The sequence below is a fragment of the Ictalurus punctatus genome, chromosome 11, assembly GCF_001660625.3.
Source record: "Ictalurus punctatus breed USDA103 chromosome 11, Coco_2.0, whole genome shotgun sequence".
Taxonomy (NCBI): domain Eukaryota; kingdom Metazoa; phylum Chordata; class Actinopteri; order Siluriformes; family Ictaluridae; genus Ictalurus; species Ictalurus punctatus.
Genome location: NC_030426.2, coordinates 13907537 through 13930472, shown reverse-complemented (window position 1 = coordinate 13930472; position 22936 = coordinate 13907537). Strand labels below are relative to the sequence as shown.

At 39.0% G+C, this 22936-nt stretch overlaps 1 protein-coding gene across 2 annotated transcripts in view; it reads left to right on the top strand.

The window, feature by feature from the left end:
• The window catches only part of ptprfa (protein tyrosine phosphatase receptor type Fa), a 264589-nt gene that overhangs the window by 21528 nt on the left and 220125 nt on the right, over positions 1-22936 (top strand). The window contains exon 1 of one of the 2 annotated variants that reach the window (XM_053683708.1): positions 12271-12431. The exons of the other annotated variant lie outside the window; for it this stretch is intronic. The gene's annotated coding sequence lies outside the window, so the exon portion shown is untranslated. Of the gene's footprint in view, positions 1-12270; positions 12432-22936 lie in introns of those variants that run through there. 2 annotated transcript variants of the gene reach the window in all.

Below are 22936 nucleotides of genomic sequence, written 5' to 3'. Positions count from 1 at the left end.
ATATTATTATTCACATACTTTGACACTTCAAATGGCATTCACTACTGCTACACATCTGTAGTATACGTGCAGTTACAATAATCACAATAAAGAACAATAATTTCGACACATGAAAAAAATCTGTTTGCTCAAAACACACTTATAATGGAAGACTGAGGGAAGTTATTCAGTCTCTGAATACATTTTTATGTGAAATGCTTTCATGAATTCTCCAGTCAAATGTATTTGTAAATGAAGCCCTAAACCCATGTCAAATGTTTCCAGTCAGAAATGTCACTACTTTATCACTTTGTCGTTATGTGCAACCAACAAGGTCAACATAACACAGACTGTGGTATTCATCAATACCACAAAATCTTTGAGAGATTATATTTTATTGTACTTTTTTTGCTTTAATTTTGTCATGGTCTCCCCATTGGAGTTGCAGTTCCCATGGTGATGTGTGCTCATGTTTGATTTGGGTTGTGTTCTAGCCTTGTTTTTCGACACTGTCCTGGCACTGGCTTTTTGCTCACTTGTGTTCACCTGTTCTTCATTTAATTATGATTATAATGCCAACCTATTATGTCAGTGTATCTTTGCAAAGTCTTACCTTGCAAATAGTTACTTTAAAGACAAGCCTCGTTTAACATGTTCTGTGTTTCATTGCACGCCTGGTTTTGTCCTTTGCCTGTTTTGACATAAATTATCCTTGCTTGACTTTGCCTGGCTGTGATTTGAGCCCTGCTAAGGGCTAAGATATAAAATCAAATAAAAGTATATACTGAATTTACATGCTTGCCTCCTGCCTCTCACCCCATATTACATCTTTACTGTTCTTTACATTTTACTGAGGTGCTCCCCTGAGTTTGATGGACAAAACAACAGCTACAGTAAGACAGTCTCTAATGTCTGTATTTAATATTATTAATTACACAGGTACATGTTGAACTGCTATGGCATTACTGCTTGTCACACCTCCTCTGATGCTCACAGGATTATTGCCCTTCCATAAGCCTTGCCACCATGCCATGCAACCATACACGCCTCCCCAGTGACTACGGCTGTAGCAAGTCCCACTGGCACCATTAATGCATGCTCAGTACCACTGTTTCTATATGGTTTCCTCCTGTTACACCTAATACCACTCAAGCATGTTTGCTTAACATAGCCAGAGCCATACAGACCTTTCCAGTGGCTAAGGCTGTGACAAGCCCTACTGGCACCGTTAATGCATGTTCAGTGCCACTGGTTCAAATATGGCATAGGTCAGCTGCAGGGTCGTCAGCCAGGTATCACTGCTCAATAGAGTTTTGCTCCTTTAATCCCAGAACGTATCCTGGTGACGGAGCAGTGGCAGGGACCTCTCCCTGCCACCATGTGTAACTAGACCTCGGGTTAGGTTTTACTACCACAGCACTTCTCCTTTCTCCTCATCCTAAGCCAAAAGCTGCTCTTCTCTGCCGCATCAGCCAAGTCTTTCAGGGTCTTCCACTGGTTTGGGCCAGTTACTCCTTCAGGAGGCGAACAGTTGATGTTCCAACAAAACCACAGCTTCCTGCATCTACAGAGTAGATGATGGTTCTCCAGCCAGCCTCCTTACACTCATCGATGAGATCTGAGTACTTCAGCCTCTTCTTCTCAAAGGCAGCTTCTATTGCTTCTTCCCATGGGAACTTGTTTTGGTGATTTCATTAGGGAACTGGAACTTCCTGCCAAGATCAACTATCAGTCTCAAGGAACTATGCTTGATTGAACTCTTGGCGTGGCGCTTGTGTTGCTCCCAACTTCTCTGAGGACTTGGATGTGCTGACACAATGGTGGAGGATGACCTCTACTTATGACCTGTCTACACCTCTCCAGCACCTCGGCCAATCTACTCAGGACATGATTGTGTTGGCACCTATGTGGACCTGGACAGTTGTACTCCACACTGCTTGGTCAGTGGACTCCCTCAGGTGCAACACTAGCCTGGTTTTCTCCTGCTTGTAACCCATGCTGATGCATTGCAATGTAAGATGTTCTTTCCAAAAAGACAGGTTTCAGATTGGCATTGCCGCAAGATCAGCCAGTTTTGGATGAAAAAGTTGGCTTTCCCATCCATCTTGCTTACTGTGGATAAGGGGATCCCTGCAAAAATAATTTACAATGAAATTTCAAGGTAAAACATCTTTATTTTTGTTTAGGAACGATTTTTGATTTTTAACTTATTGAAAAGAACATATTATTATACACTTAATAGAATAAAACATGTTTCACTGCTAGGTTTATTACCATTTATTATTTATTTAATGAGATGGAATACACCAGATATATCTTTATACAGTTACTAAACTATCTTTGAGAATAATAAGGGCATATCTGTATTTGGCTAGTGTTCAGAAATGTACTTTCTAGTTGTCGCAGAATTTCAAAACTCTTTCAGGCTATTTTTGTCTATTGTGTAACGGGTGGGGACAGATGCAAGTGCAATTAAAAGCTTTAATGAGAGACAGGCAGATAAATCCAAAAATAGGTAAAAACATGGTCAAATGCAGGCATGGGTCAGGCGATCTACAAACGACACAAACGAGGCAAGGAAAGCACAAAATGAGAAACTAGGGACAGGATCAGAAAATCAAGGAAACGAGGACAAGGTATGGCTCTGGCGGCAACTTACTCAGAACAAAGACAGTGGATTTAAATATACAACAAAATCAAATGATAAAAGGATAAAACATAAACAGCTGTGAATAATGATTATGCATAAGGGAGACAACCAGTAACAAGACTCGGGCGGTGACATGACATAAAACATAAAAAAACACATGTCAAAAAGTAAACAAAGTATGACAACCCAGAAGCACGCACTGTCGCGCTACAGACTGTTGAGCGTGCTGCTTGCTCTGGCGCTCAGCACGAGGGGAAACCTCTGACCTTGTCTATTAGAAGTTGTCTACTGTTGTTATGGTCACCCCTTTAGAGTTCCAGTTCCCTTGGCAAGACTAGAGACAGTTGTGTGTGAAAATCCCAGTTTCTGAAATACTCAGACCAGCCCTTCTGGCACCAACAACCATGCCACAGTTAAAGTCACAGAGATCACACTTTTCCCCCATTCTGATGCTTGATGTGCCCATGAACTGAAGCTCTTGAACTCTATCTGCATGATTATATGCATTGTGCTGCTGCCACATGCATCCACTGATTGGATAACTGTATAAAGAAGGAGGTGTACAAGTGTTCCTATTAAAATGGACATTCAGTGTACATTTCAGTACTTTAGAGTTTTGCTAGCTGGAATATCTAAACCTTTATGTCATATATCCCAAAATAGCCATTCACCCATATAGAAACTTATTATACCAAGGTCAGAAAATATTAGGGCATTTCTTTATCGCATGTCCTCAAACTGCCTTCTAAAGGTCTTTGTATTTTAGGTAAAATTGCATGTGCAAGAGGTGGAGAAATGGTTATGCATCCATAGTTTAATTGACAACTAACTGTTATGACTCCTGACTGTAGATTTAACCTTTCATGTAAAAATGCTGATAAACGGCGTGCTGATTCTCACTAATGATCTCCAGGTGTCAACGTTGTTGCCCTCTCGCTGTGCTTCATTAACATGCCAAGTCTTGCATATGAAATTTGAATTTTCATGTCTGTATACACTAAGCTGCTATTTGCAAGGTGATATTTTAGGCTCTTTGATGTGTAATGTGGCAGTGTGTTTTCTCTTTGGTTTTGATTGGGATTATTTTTTGATTATTACACTGCAATAATGTATTTAAATTGTTTGAAAATTAAATTTGAATCATGAACCTTTTAATGACTTGGCTAAAGCCTGTTTCAAATGCATGCCTGTTTCAAATGTGTGATAAACAGGTATCTAACAGCGGCATATTGTGAAATTGAATTAAAACTTCAGATAAAAGTATATTACTCAGTAATGCATTCATAAAAAACGATCATATAATACAGTATAGTTGTAATTATACAAGAGTAATATATTTTTAGCATTTTAATTTAATGCATAAATTTGTTAGTTTATTTACAACATGCTTAGACAACATTCAATATATATATATATACACACACACACACATCCTCATTAGGGTGCACATGGCCTTATATTTATTGGCTATTGGCAGGTTTCACTAGCTTGTGTAAGTTTTACCCAAGATGTCATCGGGTTAAATCTTGACCCTCCTGGATATGGTGGTGGAGAGAGGAATGGTGTCCAAACTCATGGCCATCGTGGACAATGCTTACCATTGCCTTCATGGAGTACGTGACAATTTGAGGTGTACTTTCAGCAACAGATTGATCCAAACATGTTGTAGCAACGAGTGCAACTGCTAGCTGACTGCTATCAGGTTCGACTCAGAGCACTCCTGAGCTGGCTTGAGTGTGACACTTCGAATAGTCACAAGAAAAAAAATAACATCGTACACACAGTTAACTCTGACATTGATCTTAACCTTGAACGGAAAGTAAAAGAGAAATTTGCAAATGTTTTAAAGCACAGGGAAATAAGACATACCACCACATCCAACTGAAACCAGGTGCTAAACTATTGACCACACCCAGGCCAGTTGCCCAGTTGCTCTACTTCTCTTAGCAAAGCTGAAAGAAGCTCTGAACCACACTGACCTCGGTATAAATTCACGGTTAAAAAGACAGGTGCGCTGGCATGATGGCCGCCTTTAAGCCAGGATAAAACGGGACAACCTTCGAGAAATCTGGACATGAAAATCTATTGGTTCCTTCATTTTTTGATCCATGCACTTGACTATCTATTTATTTATCTTATTCAATTAATCTCTATTCCTATTTGATTGCCCCCTCTCTCTCATTACTTCATATTGCTCTTCGTTTGTACACAGTGTTTTGTATGGATGTTTTAATAGTGATTTCCTCTGAGGAATCTGCCTGTCTCTCAGTCTGTCTGCCTGCCATGGTCTGTACACTGTACATGGCTGCTGCTTATAAGGTTTGTCTGCAGTGTTTTTGCCCTCTGATCCTTCTGCACACACTCAGGGTTTGGAGCGTGCTCAGAAAATATATCTCATATTTCTATATTTCCTCATGTGGTGACAGATTAGAAAGGTTGTGATGTAAACAAGAGTGCTGCTTCATGTTGGTTAATTTTTCTATAGTAATGTTAACAAGTAGTAATAATAATAATAATAATAATAATAATAATAATTAAGATTTTTTCTAAGCCTGACTCAAAAACTCACTGCTCTGCTAAGTGACACATGGCACCACTGTGCCTTTCTCTCTCTCTCTCTCTCTCTCTCTCTCTCTCTCTCTCTCTCTCTCTCTCTCTCTCTCTCTTGTTTGTAACAAAATAAACATGTTTTTTACATCCCTAGGGCTCAGTTCTTATTTATATTGAGACAACATCACAGTGAAAATGTTCCTATCTGAGTATGGGCTGTGTTATGATGGGTTCTGCTCTGATTTATACAAAAGGATAAAACATCCTGAATGTAATGGAAAGATCTCCCTGGTGGATTGTTTCACTTGGATGTTTCATCTTTCTCTGTGGAGCTGTTACACTGGTATTAAGTAAGTTCTCTGGTTAAAATCAGATGTTTTTGGTTTTCTTGCCAAACATAATGCTCTAATTAGATATCATGTTCTATATTATAAAACTAGCAGAAAATGTCTGTGCTGTTGTTGAACTTGCCCAGCTGGATGTGTGAGACTTCAGTAACTTCTAGTGTAAACTCACACTCCAAAAATGAATAGAACTCATGTTTTTGATTGATTATTTGCGAGTTATCTGATATCCTAAATCCTTGTATCCTTTCTGTTCTAATATGACAGACAAGACCACTAAGTAGACCATTATTTCTCAAATAGGAGTATTTGGAGGTACTATGGTACTAACTGCTACAACAATAAAGTACATAAAGTGTAAGTACATTTCAAAGGATTACAAAAAAGAAAAAGAGAGCTAAATTTTAAAACAATTTAAAAAAAAATACAGTAAACCAAGTATTAACAGAAAACCTCACAAAACCCCCAACATTTAAGGAGAAGTTTTCCTGAACCAAAATGCCAGATTTAAAAGTGTCTCTTCGGAGATCTCTTGGTTAGTAAGGGTGTCCCCTGGTCATCTGAACAAAAACCTTGATCACGCTTGACAAGTCTCTGGATCCCTGATATCAGCTGATGTTATTGGCCGAACTATACATTGGTCAAACCTAGATTAAAGCATATCATTTTGCATGGAAATCGGATATTAATGGTTTTCCTTTAATGGTTAAGTACGCAGTGATTTTATTTTCCTATCTACGGTGCAGCAGTGCTTCCTCCTCTTCCTCTCTGATTCTGGTGGTATCAGTCTTTTGTCCTCCCCGGACAGGTTGAGCGTTCCACTTCATGCCTGTTAGGGGAAGTGCCCCGCTGCGCCTGGCTTCACTGACGCTCGGCCCAATCTGGTGTCACAGCGGGCACCGTGCCCGTCAGCGGAAACGCCGCTCGTATTGCACGCAAATTCCCTCGCTCTTCTGGGATAATGATCTCACGTTCTGCTGAGAACCCATGGCCATGGTTGTGGCAAAATAGTCCAAAAAAGACAAATAAGAAATTCTCATATGCAGTGTATATTGACACTTAATTTTTTTTTTAACAGTTGCGATTATTTCATTCACAATTAACATGGGGTACTGAAAGATTTTGAGAGAAATAGGATGCACAATTCATCAGCACAATTCAGTAGTGCGCATGTAAAAAGAATGTAAACATTGTTACTCAACACTGCTTTGTTTAAACTCCCACAAACATCTGGATTCTCATCTGAATACAGTACTGCTAATTTTTACAACTGCAAGAAGTCCGAATGCATACAATAGTGGAAGATGTAGGCTAGCAAGCTAAAGGTAAAAGTAAATGCTATTAGTTATAATAAACATTAGCTAGTCTAATATAAACATGTTAGTGGTGGTTATAGCTGTTTTATTACAATTTTTTCATACTGAAAAAAGTTTTAGCATTTATTTAAACACATACACACAGTGTAGATTGTTGTCATTGCTTAATGACTAATAGCTGATACTGACTCCATCAGTACACTCCTCTGTGTTACTGTCCTTACTGCTTTCAGTCAACAAACAGTTACTGGTCTTATAATTAGTGAAGAAGAAGAAGAAGAAAAACTATTAGTTGTTGATAACTGATTACCTTTGAGGTCGAGCCTAAGAAAATAGGCTTTTTCTTTTTTTGTAATTTGGTGCTTTTCTCCCATTACATCAGGAAAAGTCATCTACTTCAACAGCAGTCATTAATGATATAGCATGTCACCTGGCAACCTCGGGCCACAATGCTAATTCACCCCAATTAAAACTTGCCTTTTTATAAGGAGTGAGATAAAGAATCTTAAATAACCTTTTTTTTCCCCTCTCTGCGCCCAGAGGTCTTGTAGACAGGTTAGTTTGCTCTGCTCTCTCTCCCTATCTACAAGCTTCCCTTGTTCCCGCTCATTCCTCCTTCCTTATCTTCTGTTTGCTTTTGTTTTTATTTTCACACCTTCCACTTGTGCTGCTTTGTTTCAGATCGAAAGTAGCAACATGTTATCTCTTTATTTCTCATTTTCCAGTCCATTTTGTTGTATGGTTTTTAGTATAGTATAGTGTTATATTTGCCATATTATCGAACAAAACTCCAGTATAAAATTCACATCACTATCAAATCTATCTAAATGGAGATTGTATAAACAAATAATAAGTAATAATGATTAAAAATAAATGAGAATCATTTTGCTTGGTGTTATTGGTCAGATGCAGTTATTTTGCATCTGGATTGGAATTCATTGTTTACTTTTTGGGGTTTTTGGGTGAAACAGCCTTAGAGGACATACAGCTTAAATGTCTTTATTACTTCAGCATCAAGTGGGAATTGGGATCTCCAAATAAGAAAAATCCTGCCAGAATTTCTCCAGCTTCTGTTTCACAGGTTTAGAATTATGTATGGTCATTTCATTAAGGTCGGATTCATAGTACAAAGTAAAGAATGTAATATGTTTTAGGCCTTTTAAGAAGGTCAATATTTCTGCTCTTTTTGCTGCCCCCAGGTCCAGTGCATGTCATCCTGCCACTGCAGGCAAAACAATTGTGTTGTCCCTTTAAATTTGCTACGACTTAATCAATAGGCAGCAATTCATTAAAACCAATAGCCCACGATAAACACAAATTATATGCTGTAGGGTTAATATATTTACATTTTCAACATAAATACCTAACTAAATACTAATTACGTTTAACAAACTGCCTGATATATATTTTCATTTACATGTTTTCAGTTACATGTTTGGTTTTTGATATCTGCTGCTATCATTTCAGCTACTTTTAAAAGGATTTTGGCTTTCATCAGAAAATCCACTGATATGCATTTCTGCTATGTCATAGACATGTTTGTGGGTTTTGATTAATTCTACTTGAAATTAATATTTTGTGTTCGCCTAGTGCACACACTGACATTGTGCAGAGCTGAGGCTTGCCGTGAGCTGTCCTTAAAGATTTGTAGCATGAAATCTTATAGCTGGCAATTTTTCCCTGCCAATCTCATATTGGCAAAAGCATGCCCATGTCAACGTATGCTTGGCCAAAAGTTAAAGCAACATAGAATTAACTTCTAACTTGGGTTTTCTATAACTAGTTAGCTTGATTTGGTGCCTTAGGAGCTAATGCAGCTAATAATAACTTAATATATAATGGAAGTCTATCTCACCCAAATTTCAGTTTAAATAAAATCATAAATAGAGGTGCCCGTATTTATCGTTTTGTCCATACCTATATAATCACACCAGCCAGAAGTAACATACTCTTGATGCATGCAACTAGACCGATAATCTACATGCTAACAAAAAAGTATGTCTGTATGTGAATGGGGCAAATTAAAATGCATTGACTATATGTAAAAAGGTGGGATTTGTGTTTCTGTATCAAGACAGATTGGTAAGTAATAAAAGCGCTGAAAGATGTCACTTAAAAAAAATCAGTATGTAGGCTATCATAATTTTTATACTGTACCGATGCTCAGATCTACCAATATCTATAAATAAGCAGATGATCAACGGGAAATATACAGTAAATTCCTACACTTGTAGTCAGTTTTTATGATGTGCAAAACAATGTGGACAGGTGATGGACTGGAAATGTACTTTATGTTCATTTTGTTGCTTGTGAATCCAGACTGTAATGTTGGCACCTTGTTGGCACTTTACTTAACAGTTGTGGTTAGAAACTATACAGTCTTGGTCAGCATGGTGATGTCACCTCATAGAGTTTTGCATGTTCTCCTTGTGTCTGAGTGGGTTTCCTCCAGGTCTTCAAACCTCCCAGAAACATATAGGTGGATTAGTTACTCTAGCTGTGTGTGTGTGTGTGTGTGTGTGTGTGTGTGTGTGTGTGTGTGTGTGTGTGTGTGTGTTTGTGAGATTCAGGTTGTATTCCTGTTTTGTATGTATTATTCATGGGATACTTCTCCAGAACCAGGTTAAAGCAGCTTCTGAAGATGAATGAATGAATGATTATATTGTCCCTCTTGCGCTCTCGTTTTTATCTTCCTTTCCTCCTCTCTTTCTTTCAACAACAGTGTGACAGAAGAAACATACATAAATATATCATCTATAAACATATGACATATAAACACTAACATAACAGCCAACTAATATTAATAATAAATGTGCAGTACAGTATCACTGACATCTGTTCTTTGTCATCAGAATATTAGTGAGATGACTCAGTGAAGAATGTTAAGTGCTCTTCTCTCTCTCTTGCTCGCTCTCTCTCTCTCTCTCTCTGTATTTGTGTGTGTGTGTGTGTGTGTGTGTGTGCATGCATGCATTTTGTAACATTATGTTCTCTGTTGCCCTGGCTTTGCTCCAGACGTGGTCATATTTTCAGACCGAACTTGCTGTGGCAGATGCCTCCAGATTTTTCTCCCACGCCATTATAGAATGCACACACTAATTGATTTTTTTTTTCACTTGGTGCAAAAGGTTATTGCCATGCACCAAGTGCACACTCCATATTAATGCTCCCGCCATTGTGCTTCATGTGCTTCTACATTAAATAAGCCGTGAGGCAGCCGGGCCTTCTTGACCTACGGTGAGTACAAGGCAACAAATACAGTTCCGAGATTCAACAGGGACTGCATACAATTTTACTGAATTAGTAACATTTTAGTAGAAGGGGCCGAACCTCAGGATTAACACTGACACAATAAGATGTATTTTATTAGCTGAATAATGCATTTTCTGCTCTACACCATGGGAAAGTGTCGTTTAGAAATGTAATTAACACCTTTATGGCTGTAGGCTGTAAGAGTTTGTGTTATTTACTGAAGTTAGGTTTTTTAATGATATGATAAATTTAAAGTAGGGTAAATGTACAATTTATTATTAGGAGTTTCAGTAGCTCACAGCATTTGCTTACAACTTGCTGTTTTCAAAGCGAAAGACATTAAAAGCTATATAACACTCCAACAACTGCACCAGAGTTTGATTATTTGCTTATGGAAACTGCTTAAGTATCGTTTATAGTGGAAATGTAAAAAGATTACATTTACCCTTCAGCAGTTTATCTGAACAGTGTAGAAATACAGTTTTCTCTCATTTTTGTGCCGTATTTCAAGGTATGAAAAGCATCTGGAGACATTTTTGTGGTTGGACAAATCAGAAATTCATTATTTATCCACCGGGTATGTGAATGGTCCAGTATGCTGTATTGCCTAGTTCTGTGTTTTTGCCTGGAATGCTTTTCTTACTTTATGACTTTAAAAGAATCGTGTCCTTGGTTGATGTCAATAGCACAGCAGGCAGTGGGATTCAGGATTGATCATCTACATTTACAGCATTAAAGTGTCTAGCAAGCCATTTGAGCATAAACTCAAATTTGCACAAGAAAACAAGCAAGCACAAAAAGCAAGCATGGGCACATTGCAGCACAGAGGGTCAACCAGCCCAGAGACCTCTCAGAATGATGGCACCAGACAGCATAAACATAGTTAAACTTCCCTTCCATTGGAGAAAGAAACAGACAGCAGATGTGCCTTTACATCCAGTGCATGGCTATGCAGACATTTAGGCATGCATTGCGTAAGGAAGTTCAATTCCAGGAAAAGTCCACTGCTCGAGCTTGGGTAATGAGCTCCTCCACAGTGAACCTATTCTTATCTGTATTTGTGTCTGTTTAGAACAATTATCTGTTCAATCCAAATAATGTATTCATATTCGGTTACATCCCTAGAACAGATCTTTAATGGATGTGTGTGTGTGTTGGTGGGGGGTAGTATGAGTGAAGATAGCAATGGTTTTAACAACAGCATCCTGAACTGCTTATCCCTGGAATCCAATAGGGTATAGCACGATTTCAGAAATTTAATCACTTCTAGTTTTCTAATCAATGCATGCCATTATACTGGCATATCAATAGACCCATAAATGAGGCAGTAGAAGAGAGCGCTTCTCATTAAATATAACAAACTTGACAAATGTATCTGTGCTGATAAGCTGGAGATGGCATTTCCACTTTGGAATGTCTTAGCTCTGCTTTCGTCTGACAGAAGAGAGAGAGAGAGAGAGAGAGAGAGCATCTAATTTACGTAATGCAATTACAATACAGCTGACAGACGAAAGGCAGACTGCGTGTCTACAGCACAGCTGCAGTAAGAACCAAATGTGTGGAGCACTCTAGACATGATTCTGTCAAAAATGTTTTGTAGAATTTAAGCAGCTTTCTGAAAAATCAAAAGCCAAAAAAAATAAAAAATACGAATGGCTGTTCTGTTGAGTATTCTGAAAGGAAGCAATGAGCTGACATTATCAAAGCACCAGTCTAACACAGAGAGAGACTAGAAAAACACACTTATTTAGTCTGTTCTATCACATCTGTATTCGGGCTCTCACATTGAGGAAAAGTAGACAGAAGATAGCAAAGTTATAGACAGAAGTCAGTGAACCTATTTTCTTTGCATATCACAGCTTGTTTGTGAGCTGGTGTCAGAGGCAGGTTACCAGCCTGGCTCCATCTGATCAGTAGCCCTGAGCCTTCACTACTGAGCCACCTGTCGTGAAAATGTACATAGGCTCAAATAGTCACGAACAGTCACTGCAAATAAATGCAACATAATCTGCAGCACAAAATCTGATAAATGCGCAGAATAAAATAAAACTATCTTATAAACATAATGTACTGCATGAATAGATGCTGAAAAACATCTGTATCTGTAAAATGTATAAATAAAACATTTGTATAACAGGTGGATTGAAACCACTACTGATCCTGATGGGAAGAGTTCTGTTTAGTCTGAGGTGCTCTCTAGCGCCCCCTGCAGGACTCCAGGTAAAGATTGGATCGCACAGGATGGAGAGATCCACCAAACTCTGTGTTAATTTGGTATCTTTCCCAACTTTCACTGAAGACATTTGTGGGCTGAACGCCTCCACAAGCTGCAGAGAGCATGTGAGTTATCAAGGTTTGGCTCTCTCTCTCTCTCTCTCTCTCTCTCTCTCTCTCTCTCTCTCTCTCTCTCTCTCTCTCTTTCTTTCTCTTTCTCTCTCTTGCTCTCTATCTCCCTCTATCTTTCTCTTTCTTTCCATGCTTTTGTACCTATCAGTCCAAGCAATGGCAGATTGCTGTGTGTGTGTGTGTGTGTGTGTGTGTGTGTGTGTGTGTGTGTATGTGCGCGTGTATGTAAGTGTGTGGTTTACATCCATGTGTTTACCAAAGCAAAACGCTGGGCAGGATTCGAGCATGCCTCCTGTTTGCCATCTGTTCTCACTGAGCTGGCTGTGTCCTTATGAACACTCCCCCACCACAAACTCCACTTTCACACACCAGATAGAAAGCATGACATCTAACATAATTCTGATGTTCAGACAGGTGACAAACATAATCTTAAGGAGAAAAACACAACAACATAAAGTGTCTTAGTAAGGACATCACAAGCTGCCAGAACAGCAAAGACCATCGCGGATTACTGATATCGCTAACAGCACATGAGTACACCATTTTCATTCTCATCAAACCATTCAGAGAGTCTTCGTGCCCTGGTGATTCGGCTGAGTCATTCTGGAAGATACCACTCCCATCAGGACAGGAATGTTTCAGCACAGGATAAAGATGATCAGAATAACTTTGTATCTGCTGAAGTAATCTCACTGCTGACTGACGCCGTGAATAAAATGATGTATATAAGGGGCGTAAAGTTTGTCTTTTTGACTGTGTATTGTGTAAAATTTGGACAGGTTTTTCTCCTTTCCATTTTTCTCTGGGCCTTGTAGTCCTTGTAAATAGAAAAAAAAGCCATGGTCTCTGTGGCTCCATCTCATTAATCAAAAACTATGTTTTTGATTAAAATAGAGCTCTTGGTACATTACTGCATCTAGTTGTATCACATCACATCATATGTTATGAAATAACTGCTTTAAGTAAGGAATAAAAGACAATGGGAAAATAATCCATCAGCCCAAGGCAAAGTGGAGTTATAGGACAGCTACCATCTCTTATACCACAGCCAATGATCACAATTCTTAATGTATATATGAATAAAATAACATGCTTTTAAACTGTTTATAGCTACATATAATGTTGTGGAACTCCAGTCTCCTCCCCCAGTCCAAAGACATACATCGTAGGCTGACTGGCATTTCCAGATTGTCCGTAGTGTGTGAATGTGTGTGTGATTGTGCCTCGCGATGGGTTGGCACCCCGTCCAGAGTGTCCCCTGCTTGTTCCCTGGGATAGGCTCAAGGCTCCCCACCAACCAGGATAAGCGGTACAGAAAACTGATAGATGGATAATGTTGTGGAACATCCACAAGACAAATCAGTGCATTATCACAGCAATAAACAATGCTCTCTTTTCTTTCTCTTGAAGTTAATCAGACAAAAAAAATAACACACAGCTTGTCATATTACCCAGAAACACAAAGTACAAAGTCCTCTATAAACTTAGACTGGGACTCTTGTGTTTCAGAAAGTTTGACTTTTGACTCATGGTGCTTAAGTCAAAATGTGGGACAAACCTGGTTTTCACCGTGATACTCTCCGTGATAAACCCTATTTATCCCAGTCTTTTTTTTTTCGGGGACTTGTAAAGACCTACCTTAGTTGAAGCTTGAGACACTTGCAGTTATATGTTCCTCTGGGATTTTTCTTTTTCTTTTTTCTTCTTAACTTCCTGGATGAATAGTTGTTGTGCCCTTGGAGATATTTTGGCACACTGGCCTCTCCTGGGAAGATTCAACACTGTTCAAAGTGTTCTCCATAATGACTCTCACTGCGGTTTGGTGGAGTTGCAGAACATTAGCCATTGCTTCTTTAAAACTTTTTTTTCTTCAGTTAATTACAACATATCTTTTCATCTTTGCTAGAATGTGCTTTAATTGTGGAATAGTATGCTTGGCGTGACTTTGTGATGACTACATCGCTTTGACAGTGAAGTTATGTTGCGTGTTGTTTAGATTAGTCAGGGCTGAATGCAAACAAACCTGGCTGTGTTCAGTCTGCTAAACCTAAGTATGAATTAAAATTGGTAAAACTGAAAGAAGAATACATTGAACTTATAACGGAGCAGGCAGTGATACAAGTACTGCAAGAATAAGTCCCTTATTGACATATAAAGGTGCATCTCAAAAAATTAGAATATCGTGGAAAAGTTCTTTTTTTCCGTAATTTAATTCAAAAAGTGGAACTTTCATATATTCTAGATTTATTACACATAAGGTGAAATACTTCAAGCCTTTTTTTGTTTGTTTGTTTTAATCTCGATGCTTATAGCTCATGGAAATCAAAATCCAGTATCTCAAAATATTAGAATAATGAATGATATGCAAGCTGTACCTTTATATTACTATTTGAATAATGAGTCATTTACACCTGGTATTTATATGCGTTCTCATTATCTGCACTCTGTCGGTATTGTGATCAGATCTCATTTCCCCACCACAATATGCCAGAAAAATGAACTAGCTCGAGTGTAGGATGTCAGCCAGCTGTCAGCATAGAAAATGTTGGATCATTAAAGATTTTTTGTTTCAAGTGTCATCCATTTTCTACATTTTTATTTTATTATTGATTTTTAAAAATAATTTGATCTTGCTGTATCTTGTGAGTGGGGCGTTTCTTCCTAGCTCCAGCCTGATATCAGCACACTGTATTGGTTGTTTTACACCTGCTTGAAATCATTTCACAGTGTGAACCAGCCAGACTCCAGAGATATGCACTTTGTGTGTTTACACCCATTTCTTCTAGTCAAATGCTATCAAATAATAGGATCACTGAAAATGGGCCTAAGTTTCTATCAACTGACCAAAAACAAGTGCAAGTTATGAACCATAACTATTCTTACATTTACATGAGTTGGATTATGTGGATGATTAAAAATTTTCAATTTTGGGTTCATAGTCATAAAAACTAATCTCAGGCCGTCTGCTCTTTATTCCAGCTCTGCTCTGTTTTCTCTGGGCTGTGTTACAGTGCAGCTGTAGATTGTGTCCTTGGCTGTATCCTCCTTATGTCAGGCCATTATAAATATCAATGGATCAGTGGTTATTACTGATAGAGGACACTGTGGAGCTCATAGGCATCAGTGGGAGCAGAGCTGAAAAGCTTTGCTTGTGCAGATGCACTGATTCAATTGAAGAAATCCATACAAATGCAAGTAAAAGTCCGGGTTCAAAAACTGGGTGTTAAGAACATTGTCCAATAGTAGTAAATCAAAGTGACTGGACTTTTGGTTTAATAAAAGCATAGGTGTAAATTCACCTCTGACTGACTACAAGTTTTGGTGTGGCCTTGTCAAGTTCTGACTTGAACCAATTGAGATGCTGTGGCAGGACCTTAACCAGGCGGTTCATGCTTCAAAACCCTCCTGTGTGGCTGAACTCAAGCAGTTCTGCAAAGAAGAGCGGGCTCAAATTCCACCAGAGTGCTGTGAAAGACTGATCTCCGGTTATTGGAAGCGTTTGGTTGCAGTTATTGCTGCTAACAGTGGCGCAACCAGATTTTAATTTACAAGGGGCAATTCGTTTTTTACATGGGTGATTTTTTTTTTGTTTGTTTGCTTTAATAAATAAATAAATAATAAAAAGGTTGCCTTTGTTTATGTTTGTATTTTGTTTGAAGATCTAAAACTATTTAGTATGAGATATATACAAAAACAGAAGAAGTTCTTTTTCACAGCACTGTACAAGCTCATCTGTGAAACATGGTGGAGGTAGTGTTATGACTTGTGCTTGCATGGCTGCTTCTGTAACAGGCTCACTAATCTTTATTGATGATGTAACTCAAGATGGTACTGTAGCAGCAGAATGAATTCAGAAGTTTACAAGAACATTTTGCCTGCCAATTTACAGAGAAATGCATCCAAATTCATCACGCAGCAATGATCCAGAACACACTGCCAAGTCAACAAAGGACTTTATCAGTAAGAAAAAGTCAAATGTTTTAGACTGGCCAATTGAATCTTCAGTTGCGCATGCATTTCACCTGCTGAAGTGGAGACTGATGGGAGAAACCCTATGGAAAAAAAACAACTTAAAGAGACTGTGGTAAAAGCCTGGAAAATCATCATAAAAGATGGGCTTGGGGCTCAGGTTGAATCTCAGAAAAGTATGCTTTCCCCAGTGCAGTGGACAACTTTTCTAGGGGTTATAAGGATTCTACTACGATGAGGATGTTTCTATCCCCAACATGCGTAGGGTCAATCCTATCAAAACTGAGCAAGATAAAGCTGGATCTTGGGAGACTATTGGCGCTTATGAGCCTATTGCACAGGAGACCATTCAGTGGTGGCTGAGAAGTTGGGGGTTTCTTCCAAGGACGAAACCTCTGAGAGTAATCAGTGTCACACGGCGATGCCTACGTGCTCTGAGAATTTGAAGTGCCCCCGGTTTCTGGCCTTGGGTCATAATCTAGGCGTGTCTCCTTAGCGCAAGACGGTAATGACAGACACCTCCCTCACGGTCTCTGGAGCGGCCCTCATCTAGAGCGGTAAATAAATTTGCCTAGAAATGTGAGCAATATTTCTAGCACTGAAATTCCTTCTTCCTCAATTGAAAGGTCACCATATGTTTACAGACAACACATCGGTGGTCTCATATGTGCTAGTAGCACCTTCTTGGCCAGCTCGAATATGGTTCTCAGAGATAATATCCCTGCTAGATGGCACTCCTTGGGAGATTCCCATCTGCAGATATCCACTGTAGACCCAGTGAACTGCGCAATAGCTACAGTCCAACTATGGAAACTGTAGGTCTGGCCCCTGAGGGGCACCAGCTCATAGATTCTGGTCTCATAACTGAGGTTGTAGAGACCATGTTAAACACTAGAGCACCATCCACAAGGAAATTGTATGCGCTCATGTGGCGGCTTTTTGTCTTGTGGTGTGAGGAACGTCAGCTAGACCCAGTGAACTGCACAATAGCTACAGTCCTGGAGTTCTTACACGAACGTTTCTCAGTGGGGTGGGCTACTTCAACAATCAGGGTTTACGTGGCTGCCATTTTGGCCAGCCACGCCCCTGTTTATGGACCCTCTGTGGGGCACCATCCTCTAACTTCGAGGTTCATGCGTGGTGTGGGTGAGGCCCATCTGCCTGCCGCGCATACCTTCCTGGAACATTCTGTGGTCCTGGAAGGTCTGTCAGGGGCCCCATTTGAGCCCTTAGAGTTAGCCTCTGAGAAGCTTCTGACTCTAACAGTAGCTCTTCTGCTGGCCCTGACATCTCTCAAGCGAGTAGGAGATCTACAAGCTCTCTCGGTTTCCCCTTCCTGCCTTGACTTTGCCCCTGGACTAGCCAAGGCCTTCCTGTATCCTATGCCGGATTATATTCCTAAAGTGCCTACATTGACTACCCACCCTGTGGTGTTGTAGGCTTTCTGCCTGCCTCCATTCCCCACACCAGAACAAGAGAGAATGCACCTGCTGTGTCCAGTAAGGGCTCTCTGTACTTACGTCCACTGCTCCGGCCAGTGGTGTAAGTCGGAGCAGCTGCTGGTCTGCTTTGGTTGGCGACAGTAGAGGTGATGCTGTGTCAAATCAGCGCATCTCTAATTGGATAGTGGAAGCAATCTCTATTGCTTATGAGGCGCGCGGTCTTGCTATGCCTCTGGGTATAAGGGCTCATTCCACTAGGGCGGTCGCCTCCGCGAAGGCTTTGTCCAAAGAGGTATCCTTACAGGATGTGTGTGCTGCTGCAGGGTGATCCACGCCACACACATTCATTCAGTATTACAGCCTGGATATTCATTCCACCCCGGGCTTGAATGTCTTGCAGTGACCCTCGGGCTTGGGTCTTTTTGAACATGCCATACCCCCGGTATGACGGAGTGGGGATTCTCGTTCCCATAGTGTTATGCTAAACGCAACATCGAAGTTCCCTTTGAAAGGGAACGTCTGGGTTACGCATGTAACCCTGTTCACTGAGAAGGGAATGAGATGCTGTGTAGCTTTGTCATAATAGGGCAGGCCTGTGAATTGCGTCTTCACTTCAGATAATAGAGGCTGATGGCGTGGTTCACAGGTGCCATTTATATCACGCGACGCGTGTCACCTGACAATGGCAGGCCTATAAATAGGCATGATTTTACACAAGCTTCAGATGCTGCTCACACACGCGAGGCGCTCCCATTGTGTTATGCTAAACGCAATGTCTCGTTCTCTTCTCAGGGAACAGGGTTACATGTGTAACCCAGACGACTTATTTGTACCAATGCTTTTGCTCACCTAAAATTTGGGTGGTCTGATACATAACAGTCTATGTTTTATGTTTTTAACACATCTAGATGTCAAGAAATAGCAGACAATAAAAGTTGAAATCCTAAACACCCATCTCATGAGAGTCTTTTTATTCCAAACCCAAATGTCTTTGGTGTATAGCACAAACAGATTATTTGGCCTTGCTGTTCCAATAGTTTTGGAGGGGACTATAATTAATGGTTACGTAATACATTCAAAGAGAAATCTGTAATGGTTTGTTGTGGTAAGCTCGGTGCTTAATCCAGAAAGTTGACAAGGAAAAGGCAATAGAGTAGTGCTGAATGCTGTCATAGACCTAGTGCCTTTAGAGTAGATATGATGAACACTGTAGAAGGGGATTGCAACTATAACATTTCAGTTATACGGTTTAAGGACTGGAGGAGTCTCCTGAAAATTTCTGATGTATTAAGCTTCACATTTCTCTCAGAACACTGGGTCTTACAAAAGTACAATATGCCCTTTAAATAACATACTGTAAAACAAATATACCCACGTGAATACTGATCTCAACAAACAAAACATTTTCTAAACTTGCCTAATCATCCAATTTACTCCGCAATGCAATCGTGTAATTTACAGTGTGTTCCTAATGTCATGATTTGCTCTGCTAGTCTGTGACAGTGTCCTTTAAAAATAAAAATAAAATAAAAAAAATAGCACATAAGGCACAGGGTTGAATTTTGTGAACAATGGACCAACAAGTTTCAGAAAGAGAAATGATGCCTCCGTTGCTTTTATAACATCTTTTTCTGCCACCATTACTTTTGCTTACTTCTTTAAGAAATGACAGCAAAGTCTGTTGCCTTTTTTCACCATAGTCATGATGCATGAGCACATGTGACTGATGTGAGTACACTGTGATTACTAGCCACCAGCTGGTCTACATGGAAATTATGATTTTGGAAGGGAGGTGACACATAAAGGAGGATTGTGCATTATTTTGTTTTTATTTAAAATAAATAAATAAAAAGCTGCAGCTGTGCCTAATCCATGTAAATGAGATCCAGAACACAGGCAGAGGTGCTGGGTCCTGTTCTGGCATGGTCCAGCCCAAATTAAGTACTGAGTATATGTCACAATTTCAAAAGTCACAACAGATAACAATTTAAAAGTAAAAAGGTACAGACATGTACTTCAAGATAAAACAAAATATAAGACAACAAAACATGTCCATAGTTAGCAAAAAAGAACTCTTAAGGACAAGTGAAGAACCGTTGCCTTATTTGCTCATATGTAGTTACTGTAATAATGTAAATAAGTGTAAATATAAACAGAATGCAATGATTTTCATATCTCATAAACCCAGTTGTTATTCACAATAGAACATAGAAAACATATCAAATGTTTAAACTGAGTAAATGTACCATTTTAAGAAAAAAATAAGGTAATTTTGAATTTGATGGCCACAACACGTCTCAAAAAAGTTGGGACGGGGCAACAAAAGGCTGGAATTGTTTTTGGAAACAGTTTTTGCAGATTGGTGAACCTCTGCCCATCTTTACTTCTGCCTCTCTAAAATACTCTTTTTGTACCCAATCATGTTACTGACCTGTTGCCAATTAACCTTCAGTTGTTTCTTTTTAGTAACACGTACTTTTGCGGCCATCAAATTCAAAATTACCTTATTTTTTTCTTAAAATAGTACATTTACTCCGTTTAAACATTTGAAATGTTTTCTATGTTCTATTGTGAATAACATATGGGTTTATGAGATTTGAAAATCATTGCATTCTGTTTTTATTTACATTTATTTACATTTTCCACAACTTTTTTAGAATTGGGGTTGTATTTTCTATAGATTACTCAAATGCTCATTTTAATGTTTTTGTATCAACTAAGTTTGCTGACAGTTCCAAGCTGGAACTGTTTTCCACCACTAATGAATCTTGCGTGACAACAAATGTTGTGAACTTTCTCTAGCAGATATGGGAGGCCATGTTGTCAAATGGGCACACGCAAGATGATTTCTCATAATCAAACCTACCTGCATATCTCCTCGTGTCACTTTGCCTGGTCACCTGCCTCCATTTGAAAGTAAATAGGAGATGAGTAAGTAGCATTTCCTGTGTTAAAAGACCTTTACCATTCAGAGGGATAATTTTTTTAAATTATATTTTAATGTGTTTTAGAAGCATTTTAACTCTGTAACATAGGTCAGTTAAAAAGGCCTACTAGTCCCTAATATGTTCATATGTCAACACCCAATACACAGTTGTTCAATTACACATATACAAAGGGTTGAGCATCTGCCACTTCGTTTGAGTACTGATGTTTACAGTGCCCTTTCTGAAAAAAAAAACTTTTCAAAAGGCTTGCCTGAGGCCCTTATCAAGAGATAATTCAATGAATAATAATTTAAGTATAAATAAACAACAAATATAAACAATAATGAAAATAAAAGGCCCTGACTGTCATCTGTCAGTATATCTTATGGCCTGTCATTGTGCTGAAGTCACAACCTACAAACCCACGTTTGTGCTCCAGTTGACAATGTGGAGATGTAGAGCTTATTAAAAATATTCAGACTGACTCTTGACCTTATGCATGTTGTCACGTTGTTTTAATAGTGTTTGTGATATTTCATTGGGAAATAGAGCAGCAATGTAGTAGGCTATGCAGTTCTGGCTAAATAGATCAGTTTTTGACTGTATGATAATTTGAATATGCACTGCAAATGTGTTTGGAAATAAAATCTAATAAAAAAAAATAAAAATAAACCTTTTGCAAAATGTTGTCTGGCTTTTTGTAGCTAGTATGTTCAATAGATTTTATATGGCAGCATGGATGTGATTCTCAGTCAGATCCAAAATATACTATGATGTTGTGTGCCAAAATGTATGCAGTACACTTTCTCTGTATAGGTTTTATAAAAGTATGCTCATATAATGTGTGTTTACCAGCATATTTATGCCCACTTCCCAGACCTTATCTAGCTTACCTGACCTAGCCCCTGATCCTGCTCTACCATCCCCTCCTTAACTCCCCTTATCCACTTACAATTGCAGAAAATTGTTTATCTCTGTGGAATTACTTGAATTACATCATTAATACACACATGTGGTCTGATCTTCATCCACATCTTAATAATAGATAAAGTCATTCTGCTGAAATTGATAACTCATCTATATAATACAATGGATATAAAAAAGTATGTTAAAATGGTAGGTTTTTGTGATGTAAAAAATTAAACCAAGATAAATCATGTCAGAACTTCTTACACCCTCAATGTGAAATGTAAAAATGTAAAAATTAAGTAAAAAACTATCAGAAACATTTTAGACAAAATATGAAAAATAAAAAACTTGCAATAACCAAGTTGCATACATAAGTGTGTACACCCCTAAACTAATACTTTGTTGAAGCACCTTTAGATTTTATTACATCATTCAGTCTTTTTGGGTAAAAATCTATCAGCATGGCACATCTTGATTTGCAATATTTTCTCACCCTTTCTTGCAAAAACATTCTAGAGCCATCAAATTGTGAAGACGTTTCCTGTGCACGGCTGCTTCAGGTCACCCCACAGACTTTTAGTTGGATTCGGGTCTGGGCTCTGGCTAGGCCATACAGAAATATTGATCGTCTTTTGGTTAAGCCATTCCATTGTTGTTTTGGATGTATGCTTTAGGTCACTGTCATTCTGAAAGGTGAAATTCCTTTTCATCTTCAGCATACTAGCAGACACTTGAAGATTTTCACTAAAATCAGATTGTATTTGTAGCTATTCATGAATCCCTCCACCTTGATAAAAGCCCAAATTCTGTGTTACGGAACAGGACTGGAAGCAGAAGAAAGTGCAGATTAACGTCTTTATTCTTAAACAGAAATCAAAACACGTAAAATGCGGTCTGTACTGGACAAGATAATCGAGGTTAAACATAAGACTAAAGTCGAGGCATGGAACGAGAGCAGGACACGAAGACACGACTGCTTTGCGTACTTAAATGTATTCACCTAAACATTCATTCAGTTATTCAAGTAATACTGCGCGAAGTACAAAGCAACACGAGGGCTTTAAATACCAAATATAATCAAGCTAGAACACAGACAGCTGGGATCAATAACGACACACCCTCGAACATCAACCAATGCTTAAACAGGAAGAGAACAAAAACCAAAACAAAGGTACGTGTCCATAGGAAACAGTTCAATTTCCTGCACGCGTGCTCTCTGCCGCCACCCGTGCCCGTCGATGCCGCAGTGCCA